The 12,279-nt window shown below is 40.7% G+C and overlaps 1 pseudogene; it reads left to right on the top strand.

The window, feature by feature from the left end:
- The first annotated feature begins 282 nt into the window (after positions 1 to 282).
- LOC116551719 lies at positions 283 to 1,003 on the top strand (annotated as a pseudogene).
- The last annotated feature ends 11,276 nt before the right edge of the window (positions 1,004 to 12,279 follow it).

The raw sequence follows: 12,279 nt of genomic DNA, 5'->3' as shown, positions 1-12,279 counted from the left end.
TTAAGGTCATAAAGTTAATGACAGATGTGTTTGAACCTGCTATGCAGATCATTTGACCCATGTCACTCATGCTTTCTACCATCAACTATTGTCATATGTGGTCCAAAGTATCATTAGAAAAAGAGAAAAGAATTAGCTTCAATAGGCAACATCAAACATTGAATTATGTTTATTTATAATATTTGATCAACCATCATCATCTAGAGGTGTTAGCAAAATATATAGTTCTTTTTGTCAGGTAAAAAATAAAACAGAGCTTGTTTCTGGTCCAGTGGGTCTAGGATGATGAAGCCAGGTGCCTGTCCCAAGGACCCCTGGGAAAAGCTGGAATATGTCTACAGCTACAAAAGCTCAGACCTCACGTTTTTAATAGAAAGTGCCCACAACGCCACAATGGAAGGGTAGTGTCTAGAGCTAAGAGCATCAGTTCCACCAGTGCCTCTTCCGTCCCCAACACAGAGGAGGACAGGGATTACTACCAGGAGTCCTACAAGGACCGGTAGTGGTGAGCACACACTGAGGCTGAGCAGAAGAAGGATGTCATCAAGAGAGGCTGTGATGACCTTCAGACCATCATCCCCACCTGTCAGCAGCAGGACTCCTGTATTGGCTCCCAAAAGCTCAGCTAAACCATCATGCTACAAAAGACCATTGACTATACTCAGTTTTTGCACAAGGAGAAGAAAACACAGGAGGAGGAAGTGTCCACACTATGCAAGGACCTCGCAGCCCTAAAGATCATGAAAATGAACGATGAACAGATGGTGGAGGCACACCAGGACAACCCCCATGACGGGGAGGACCAGGCCTCTGACCAAGTCAAGGTCAACGTGTTTTGAGGTATCATGGACTCCCTGTTTTGTTCCTTCAACGCCTTCATCTCTGTGACCAACTTCCAGGGGCTGTCAGCCTGTCTTCAGCAGGATTGAGGAGCACTGCAAGCCACAGACCATGGGAGACTGTGATTGGCATCCAGCACCAATTGAAAAACCAGCTTTACTGACCATTTCCTGGAAACCTGCAGAAGAGCAAATATGAGGCCCTTCAGTCTCTATTTGGCCACTGAGCGGCTGGACCCTCTCACTTTGGGGTGAAAGGGGTGGGATTAAAGGGTACAGAAGATACTCAAAAGGTCTCCAGGGGTACACAGGCTCAGGTGAGTCCTGGGGGAAGCCTTGGGCTCCCTCGATGCTGGTGGATAGTAACCTCTCTCCATCTGAGTCCTCCAAGTTCACTTCTGCCTTCCTCGGGTTTCATATCTGAGAGGATTGGCTATCCAGAGGAAATTAAATATTTTTATATCCAATCAAATTACAATAATATTGCCAGATGCTTTCCTTTAAAAAAAGAAAAGATGGCTGGTCATGGTGGCTCACGCCTGTAATCCCAGCACTTTGGGAGGCTGAAGTGGGCAGATCACCTAAGGTCAGGAGTTTGAGATCAACCTGACCAACATGGTGAAACTCCGTCTCTACTAAAAATACAAAAATCAGCTGGCTGTGATTACAGTGTACAGCTGTAGTCCCAGCTACCCAGGAGGCTGAGGTAGGAGAATCACTTGAGGCAGAGGTTGCAGTGAGCAAAGATCGTGCCACTGCACTCCAGCCTGGGCGACAGAGCAAGATTTCAACAACAAAAAAAAAATGGATGTTCACGTCTTATTTTCTATTTATGATTCTCATGCCTTGATATCCCCTGAGAAATGTAACCTCATCTGGTGCAGAAAAAAAAAAAAAACAACAACAATGACCCAAACATTCACTAATTTAATTTTTACACTACAGCTTTATGTTTTTAAAGAATTATCACATTTATTCAAATCAGAAATTGGCAAATTGGCCTTTTCTATGAAAAATCAAATAGTACATATTTCAGGCAGGGTGGATGACATAGCCTCTGTCGCTACTCACCAATTCCGCCGTTGTAACAGGAAAACAACCTGTAAAAGAATAGGCTTGGCTGTGCTCTCAGACTATTTACTATGGCCATAGTTTTCTGACCTCTGATCTAAATTATCACAGGGCATCTTACAGTTCCCACTCTTCATTAATGCAGGTAATAATGAAGGAGTGAACAATATAAAACAGCAAATTTAAGGCATGAGAATACTTTTTAAGACTAATTTCTCAGACAATAAGGTGATAAACATTTTTCCTCCATATTTATAATTGATATGAATATCTTGGACTGACAGATGAGTTCAAGATACATTTTGAAAGAGAAGCAAGAGCAAACAGAACTCCCCAATAGAGTTGATGTCAGTGGAGAATCAGTGTTGACTTCATGTTTTCCAGCATGAGAAAATGCTGATGCCACTTATTGCAATGAGAAAGACTGGGTAAGAATATATTTGATGAAAGATAGAATTAAAAGTTCTGGATTGAAATGTTTGCTTTTGAAATGTCTATGAAACCTAAAAGTAGAACTGCCTGGCTGGGCGTGGTGGCTCATACCTGTACTCTCAGCACTTTGGGAGACCAAGGTGGGTAGATTACCTGAGGTCAGGAGTTTGAGACCAGCCTGGCCAACATAGTGAAACCCTATTCTCCAAAAATTAGCCAAGCATGGTGGTGCATGCCTGTAACCCCAGCGACTAGGGAAGCCGAGGGAAGAGAATCGCTTGAACTTGGGAGATGGAGGTTGCAGTGAGACAAGATCAAGCCACTGCACTCCAGGCTGGGCAACAGAGACTTCATCTCAAAAAAAAAAAGTAGAACTGCCTTCTAGGTCATTGCACTCAGAGAATAAGTTTACACCAAAAAGATAAATTTGGAAGGCATCAGCTCATAGATGCCATTTAAAACATGGAAATAGATGAAAATATCTAAGCAGAGAATGTCGAAAGAGAAAGCAAGACACAAAAGGGTCTCAGTGTGCCTTCTGAATCATCCAAGAAGAATAAGCATCTTCAGCATAGTTTGCCAGTGCTAGTAGGACTGTATTGTGTTCCTAATCTTGGTAATCTATAATTTGTGTGCAGCAATAATTTATATTTCTATTCCCCAAATTGTCTTTTCAAATTTATTAAACCACATGGTGCTTTTTCTTTTTCTTTTTCTATTTTTTCTTCTTTTTGAGACAGAGTCTCACTCTCACCCAGGCTGGAGTGCGGTGGCGTAATCTCGGCTCACTGTAGCCTCCACCTCCCTGGTTCAAGTGATTCTCATGCCTCAGCCTCCCAAACAGCTGAGATTACAGGTGCACACCTCCACACCCAGTTAATTTTTGTATTTTTAGTAGAGATAGGGTTTCACCATGTTGACCAGGCTGGTCTTGAACCCTTGGCCTCAAGTGATTCTCCTGTCTCAGCCTCCCAAAGTGCTAGGATTACAGGGATGAACCACCACGACCAGCCACATGGCCCTTTTTCTAAGAAATTACTTGGAGTACATGTTCATCTAAACACAAGTTAACTATGCTCACTGCCTGGGTGACAGGATCGTTGGAACCCCAAGCCTCAGCATCACACAATTTATCTGTGTAATAAACTTTCACATATACCCTTTAATCTATAACAAAAGTTGAAATTTTAAAAAATGAAAATGCTCTACAAGATAATAGTTATTCAAATACCATATTTAATGTGATTTTTTATAAATTCATTTTCTTACACTCATCACCTTTGATTGTCCCATAAAAGAGTTAATATTAGTCTTCCTGACATAAGGGGAAGCAGCAGATTTCAAATAATCTCTGCAATTCAAACACCAGCTGTATTTCACACCTATGTACATAATATGCTCAACCCACTCCCTCTTGTGGTGTTACCTGCCCAGGGATGGGGCAAATTCCCTGCAGTTTAATAATTTGTAAAGCGCAAAGGCTCAGAATGAAGACCTTCTCGTCATCTGCTCAAACATTATCCTATACTTACACAAAATCACGCTCTACTTCAGGAAAGCAACAGGGGGGAAAAAGGGGAATATTAGGCAAGAGAAGATTGAGAGTGCTCAAGACGATGAGTTTAGCACAAACAACCATTCCCTCTTCTGGTGAGTAGGGGCCAATACAGTTCATCTTTCAGCATCATTGACTAGCTCCTGTCAGACCAACCCTTCAATAATTAACAACTATAAACTCTGGACGTGGTATAAAAAACAACCAACCAAAAGCACTGGAGGGAGAGAAAAGCAGGCAAAAAAATGAAGTGGAACGCCATTGCACTCAGCTGATCTACATGATCCCGCGACCTCAATCAACCAAGTGCTGAGATTACAGGCGTGAACCACCACACCCAGCCAAAAAGCGAAAATCTTAACAGCAGACAAAGAAAACAGCACACTCTGCATACACAGGAAAGAGATCAAACCACTGACTTCTCATCAGAAACACTGGAGGTCAGAGGACACTGTATGGTTAAAATGCTGAAATAATTTTTTTAACTCAATGAGAAATTTATCTTCAGCAAAAATAGCCTTAAAAAATCAAGTTCAAGGCCGGGCACGGTAGATCAGGCCTGTAATCCCAGCACTTTGGGAGGCTGAAGTGGGTGGATCACGAGATCAAGAGTTTGAGACCAGCCTGACCAATATGGTGAAACCACGTTTCCACTAAAAATACAAAAATTAGCCAGGCATTGTGGTGTGCAACTGTAATCCCAGCTACTTGGGAGGCTGAGGCAGGAGAATCACTTGAACCTGGGAAGCAGAGGTTGCAGTGAGCAGAGATCACACCACTGCACTCCAGCCTGGTCAACAGAGCAAGACTCTGTCTCAAAAAAAAAAAAAAAAAAAAACAAAAAACTCAAGGTCAAATAAAGACATTTTCAGATAAGGGAAAAATTTTTCTCTTTTGGATGAAACTATAATCTTTCAGATAAGAGAAAATACTGTATAACCTACAGACCTGCACTGTCAAAAATGCTGAAACCAGATGAAAATCTAAACCTTTAGGAAACAGTAAAGAGCATCAGAGTTACCAAATATATAAAAGATGATTTTTCTTCTTTTTAAAAAAATATATGACTATTTTAAAAAACACATTGATCCTAATATTTAAAGTTGACTGATTTTTTTTTCTTTACTTTTTATCTAAATGTGTCAAGATTAGATCTTAAAGGGTCATCAGATATTTCCTGGCATAAAACTGATATTTGAATAGAATGTGATTATTATTTCCTAAAGTTAAATACACATTTTCTATCAACATTTATTTGTCATTCACTCTGGATTTTTTTCTCCCCTTTGTAGAAAAAAATGTATCTAGAGTTGATAAGTTTAGCAGACTTCTAGCTTAATAGGATTATTCTCAGAACATCTCTTTTAAAAGGGAGAGATTTTTCTAATGGACTTCCATTTTGGGAGATTTCTGAGTTGCTAATCAATGAAGCAATAAGAATTGAACACATTGCTGTGTAGTTAGAACACCCAGGTTCCAATGAAATATAAACTCTGCTACTTAGGTTAAAATAAAGATCAAAACATACTCAGATGATGGCAAAATTCTTAGGGGAAAACAATAAAATGTATCCCCAAAATTATAATGTAAAGATCCTCCAAAATTATAATTTAAAAGTTTAGCTTAAAATGTCTTCAAATGCTGGTGGGCAAAAATAAACAAATTGTATGCTATTACAAATCTAGAGAAAAGTATCTAAAGTCACTAAAGTTATATTAAGGTTCTTTTAGTAATTTGTAGAAGTAAACAAAAAATATATTTTCCCAGTTTCTGCATTTGCTTGCTTGTTATTTTATGCTAGATACTCCATCATGCACCAATGTCAATATATCCACAATTAAACTCCTTATGTTTATCTCAAAGCATTTTTCTCTCTGCACTGTGTGCTTTGTAGTATGACCGTCTTCTTTGACTCTGAAGTTCCTAACCTAAAAATTATCTTTCATTTCACCCTCACCCTTCATCAAAGGATTTACCTTGCCCTGACTACTTTTTCTCTGCAAAGTCTCTGTGAGCTTGCCTTTTCTTTCCCTCACCCCTTCCTCCAATCTAATTTAGGCTATAAAATATTTAACTTGGAGCCAAGAAGCTTGGATTTGGGTATAAGATACAGAGGTAGAGAAGATTTGTCTGGTTCTCAATAATAAGTGATGTGTATTGAACATCTAAATTACTTCATATTCCAGTTGTGGTGGCTCATGCTTGTAATCCCTTTGGAGGGAGGCCAAAGGCAGACAGACCACTTGAGGTCAGGAGTTTGAGACCCACCTGGCCAATATGGTGACACCCCTGTCTCTACTAAAAATACAAATATTAGCCAGAAGTAGGAGGCTGAGGCAGGAGAATTGCTTCAACCAGGAGGCAGAGGTTGCAGTGAGCCGAGGTCTGCCACTGAACTCCAGCCTGGGTGTCTGACTGAGGCCCTGTCTCAAAATAAATAGATAAATAATCCTTACCATAACTTTGTGAAGTAGATACTATTGGGGGTAGGATTTTTGGTGTGGGGTGTTTTTTTTTTTTTATTTATTTTTATTTGAGACTGAGTCCCACTCTGTCACTACGCTGGAGTGCAATGGCACGATCTCGGCTCACCGCAATCTCTGCCTCTTAAGTTCAAGTGATTCTCCTGTCTCAGGCTCTTGAGTAGCTGGGATTAAAGGCATGTGCCACCACACTCAGCTAATGTTTGTATTTTTAGTAGAGACTGGGTTTCACCTTGTTGGCCTCGTGATCTGCCTGCCTCGGGCCTCCCAAAATGCTGGGATTACAGGCGTGAGCCACCACGCCTGGCTGTTGGTGATTTTTAGGGGCACAAGTGCAGTTTTGATACATGGATATACTTCGTGGTTGTAACGTGGAAGCTTTTAGTGTAAACATCACCTGCCCAGTGTACGTGGTACCCGTTAGAGAATTTCTTATCCCTCACCACTCCTCCCACACTTCCGAATATCCAATGTGTGTTTTTCCACTCTCTGTGTTCATGTGTATGCACTTTTTAGCTCCCAGTTATAAGTGAGAACATACAATGGGAAGATTAAGGTATAAAGAAATTAAGTACCTGTCCCAGGTAACACATATGTATAATAAGCAGGGCCTCAATAAAAACAGTCTGAGTCTAAAGCCTAAGTCTTAGCCACTTCAGTATTGCCTTCCAGAGCCAGGTTCCATCTACTTCCAGGCCATTAAGTAGTTTGATGGCATCACCATGCCTCTATTCCTTGCCAAGCCTTTTCAAATCGACTAAGTTCAATGTTCAAAACATGGCAGTTACAGAAATGTGTTTCATGAATCAATACGCGTTCTATTCTGGTATGCCGTTCTTCACTCACGGCTTTAGAGAAAAGATAAAAATGGAATCTACCTAGCTAATTGGAAATATTTTCTAGTGTAAGGGCAAAAGCTATTTGGAATTCCAGTGGGATCCGCTTCTACTGGGTTGACCCTAATTATTTTTAGTTTCCCTGTCCTCAGTCCTCAAGGCCATTCCTTGCTCATAGGAAGAGCAGTAAAATGCAAAAACTTAAAAGCTCCTAGAGTTAAAAAAGGAATGGCCCTGCTGCTTAGGAGGGAAGATAAAAGAGCAGTTGCTGCTGAGAATACCACCAACAGAAAGCTGATCCCGCTCGATCCTGAAGATGCAGGAAAGGAAGGGTCAGAGAGGAGAGGGGACATTATGGGGCTGTCAAAGCTGCATCTGTGATAGAAAGATTTTGCTTTGCCTTTTGCAATGAACATATTTAGTATAAAATCTGCCTTCAGGTCATGTGCAGTGGCTCATGCCTGTAACCCCAGCACTTTGGGAGCCTGAGGTGGGCAGATCACCCAAGACCTGGCCAACATGGCGATACCCCATCTCTACTAAACATACAAAAATTGGCCAGGTGTGGTGGCACATGATAGCTACTTGGGAGGCTGAAGCAGGAGAATCGCTTGAATCTGGGAGGCAGAGGTTGTGGTGAACCGAGATCATACCACTGCACTCCAGTATGGGAGACGGAGTAAACCCTGTCTCAAAAAAAAAAAAAAAAAACTTGTTCTCTGTGTAAGTTCCAAGGTAGAGAAACATTGATACCCCCTAAATCTATTTGCTCTTTCATTATAGATTGGGAAGAGAAGCCCAGAGTCAGGGCTGGTATAGCCTGAAGGACAAATAGGATTTGCTCAACAGGGAAGCCCAGGAAACTCTATTTGCACCATGGATTCTTCAGCTCAGCAACCAACGTCTGTGGACAACCTCTCAGCCAGAGTCATGACTTAAGGAGCTGTACTCCTGTGTGAAATTGGCAGGATTTGAGCGTTTCTGCCTGTCAAGATCCACGCTGCCTGGCACAAGCACAAAAATTTCTTTTAAAATTCAACGTGTCAGCCAAATTAATCTCATTAAACTCTAAGTGATCTTCCACTGAGGAAAGCCCATTTAGAAGGATATTGCTATGTTACTATTCCTACTCTGACATAGAAATTTTCTTAGGGAAACAAAGTAGTTTTTTTCTTTAATGTCATAGAATGTCAGAGGTAGAGGTAATAAAGATCATAGTCTGCTGTGGACCTCAGTCCATCCAATCATTTTATTTCACAAATAAAAATGCATTTGTGAAATAAAATTCACATCAGAATATGTGAATAGGCCGGGCATGATGGCTCACGCCTGTAAAGCCAGCATTTCAGGAGGTCAAGATGGGTGGATCACATGAGGTCAGGAATTCGAGATCAGCCTGGCCAACATGGTGAAACCTCGTTAGTTAAACATGGTATCACGTGCTTGTAATCCCAGCGACTTGGGAAGCTGAGGTAGGAGAATTGCTTGAACCTGGGAGGTGGATGCTGCAGTGAGCCAAGATTGTGCCACTGCACTCCAGCCTGGGCGACAGAGTGAGACTTTATTGGAAAAAAAAAAGGCGGGGGTGGGGATAAAATGAAACAAAATTCACATCAGAATATGTGAATTACCTAAAGATTTTTCCTTAGTTGAAACATAAAATACTATACTACATCTGTAATTTGATTTATGAAATTAAGGAAAGCAATCAACACATTTTGATGTTTTATTTTAGTCTCTTAAAATAAATCTCAATATACAGTAACCTAATCCAGTGCCTTAAGGACAACTTGAAATAGTTCTTCATGTAAACTTCCAATCTATACTAATCCTATGTTGATTCAAATGTCTTTTCTGGCTTGATTGAGCTCTGCAAACATGAAAATATGCTTTTTCTTATTCTTCACTTTTTCTTTTAAGCTCTAACTCATTCTTGACATTTTTTACAGGTTTCAGTCCACTGCCTCCTCCCCTATATACCCTATATCACATCTTGACTTTTTCTGTCTACATTCCTTCCTCAGTATGGGAGGGGATTGGTTCCAGTACCCCCAAGGATACTAAAATCTATGGATGCTCAAGTACCTTATATAAAAAATGTAGTATTTGGCTGGGCGCAGTGGCTCACACCTATAATCCCAGCACTTGAGAGGCTGAGATTGGCGGATCACCTGAGGTTGACCGTTTGAGACTAGCCTGACCAGCACAGAGAAACCCTGTCTCTACTAAAAATACAAAATTAGCCAGGCGTGGTGGCAAATGCCTATAATCCCAGCCACTCGGGAGACTGAAGCAGGAGAATCGCTTGAACCTGGGAGGTGGAGGTTGCGGTGAGCCAAGATTGTGCCATTGCACTCCAGCCTGAGCACTGGGCAACAAGAGCAAAACTCCGTCTCAAAAAAAAAAAATGTAGTATTTGCATATAACTTACACACATCCCTCCATATACTTTAAAACATCTCTAGTTTACTTATAATATGCAATGTAAATGCTATGCATATAGTTGTCATACTGTATTTTTCAATTTATGTTATTGTCATACTGTTTTTTGATTTATATTACTTTTATTATTGTATTGTTATTTTATCCTTAAAATTGTCAGTCTGTGGTTAGTTAAATCTACAGATGCAGAACCCACAGATACGCTGAGCCAAATGTACTAATCTCTAGGTTGAATTTTAACATGGTAATAAGTTCTTGTACTTCAGATTTGGGGCTTCCAATGTCAATTAGCATTTAGGAAAAAACAAGCAAAGTCCAACATGAGATTCACTATTACTAACAACAATGGCTAATATGTAGAGTGCTTACTATGTGTAGGATTACCTTGTTTTATCATAGCGTCTGATTTTTTCAGGAGATTGGTGATATTATAATCTCCTGTGGATCAGGAAATAGGCTCAGACTTAGGTAGTTCACCCATAGTCACACAATTAGGAAGAATCTGCTGAGATTGAGTTCATCCAAACAAGATACAATTAAAGATGGAATGGAAGAAAGAATGGTGAGCACTTCATATATTTAATTGAAGATTTAAAACTAAAACAAAAGTGACAACAAGATGAAGAGTAATATTTAAATATGTTCTGACAAAGAAATAATGCAATAAAATATGGGAAGATAAGGAAAGTAGATTAGTTTCACTGATTAATGTTGAAGTTAACATTCAATGTTTTGTGTTGTTGTTGTTGTTGTTTTGTTGTTTTGAGACAATTCCACCCTGTCACCCAGGCTGGAGTGTAGCAGCACAATCTCTGCTCACTGCAACCTCCACCTTTGTGATTCAAGCAATTCTCCTGCCTCGGCCTCCCAAGTAGCTGGGATTACAGGCACCCACCAACACGTCTGGCTAATTTTTGTACTTTTAGTAGAGACGGGGTTTTACCATGTTGCCTAGGCTGGTCTCGAAAACCTGAGCTCAAGTAATCCGCCTGCCTCAGCCTCCCAAAGTGCTGGGATTATAAGCATGAGCCACCACGCCTGGTTAACATTCAATGTTAAGTGGGTGTTAAAGAATACCATTAAAAACTCACAGCCTAGGCCAGGTGTGGTGGCTCATGCCTATAAACTCAGCGCTTTGGGAGGCCAACGTGGGTGAATCACCTGAGGTGAAGAGTTCAAGATCAGCCTGGCCAATATGGAGAAACCCTGTCTCTACTAGAAATAAAAATAAATACAAAAATGCCAAGCTCCCGGCATGGTGGCATACATCTGTAGTCCCAGCTACTCAGGAGGCTGACGTGGGAAAATCCCTTGAACCCAGAAGGCAGAGGTTGCAGTGAACCGAGATCACAACACTGCCCTCCAGCATGGGTGACAGAGCAAGACTGGTTATTAGAGAAATGCAAATCAAAGCCACATTGAGATACCATCTCACGCCAGTTAGAATGGCAATCATTAAAAAATTTGGAGACAACAGATACTGGAGAGGATGTGGAGAAATAGGAACACTTTTACACTGTTTGTAGGAGTGTTAATTAGCTCAGCCATTGTGGAAGACAGTGTGGCACTTCCTCAAGGACCTAGAAATAGAAATTACATCTGACCCAACGATTCCATTACTGGGTATATATCCAAAGGATTATAAATCTTTCTATTATAAAGACACATGCACACTTATGTTCATTGCAGCACTGTTTACAGTAGCAAAGACCTGGAACCAACCCAAATGCCCATCAATGATAGACTGGACCAGGAAAATGTGGCACATATACACCATGGAATACTATACAGCCATAAAAAATGATGAGTTCATGTCCTTTGTAGGGACATGGATGAATCTGGAAACCATAATTCTCAGCAAACTGACACAAGAACAGAAAATCAAACACCGCATATTCTCACTCATAGGCAGGTGTTGAACAATAAGAACACATGGACACAGGGAGGGCAGCATCACACGCTGGGGTCTGTTGGGGGGACCAGGAGAGGGACAGCAGAGGAGTGGGGAGGTTGGGGAGGGATAACATGGGAAGAAATGCCAGATATAGGTGACAGGGGTATGAAAGCAACAAGCCACATTTGCCATGTATGTACCTATGCACCAATCCTGCATGATCTGCACATGTACCCTAGAACCTAAAGTACAGTTTAAAAAAAAAAAAAAAAAGACATGTCAACCTAAATAACAGGCAGAGATTCTTCAAAGATAAGTTTAGTTGGGCACAGTGGCTCATGTCTGTAATCCCAGCACTTTGGGAGGCTGAGGTGGGAAGATCACTTGAGCCTGGGAGATCAAGGCTGCAGTGAGCCATGATCACACACTGCACTTCGGCCTGGGTGACAGAGTGAGACCTTGTCTTTATTTTATTTTTATTTTATTTTATATTATTTTAAAAAGGCATAAGTTTATTCAGAAGTAGACATTTTAACATGGAACACAATGCCATAGTAAACTGTGCATGTATTCACAGAGGTAAAGGAAAAGAAGAGTTTTTAAATCAAAAAAACACTTACATCTGTGTTTCTGAAACAATTATCCTTGGCTATAAGGATTGATAACAAGGGTAGTGTTGGTCCAAGGTTGGACAAGCAGTTGTTGGGCAGATGTTCTCACAAAAATA

This window comes from Sapajus apella, unplaced genomic scaffold (genome assembly GCF_009761245.1).
Source record: "Sapajus apella isolate SASKATOON/1434 unplaced genomic scaffold, GSC_monkey_1.0 scaffold10, whole genome shotgun sequence".
In the NCBI taxonomy this organism is placed as follows: Eukaryota; Metazoa; Chordata; class Mammalia; order Primates; family Cebidae; genus Sapajus; species Sapajus apella.
Note: the sequence above shows the minus strand (reverse complement) of the source record. Positions and strands in the feature narration are given on the sequence as shown.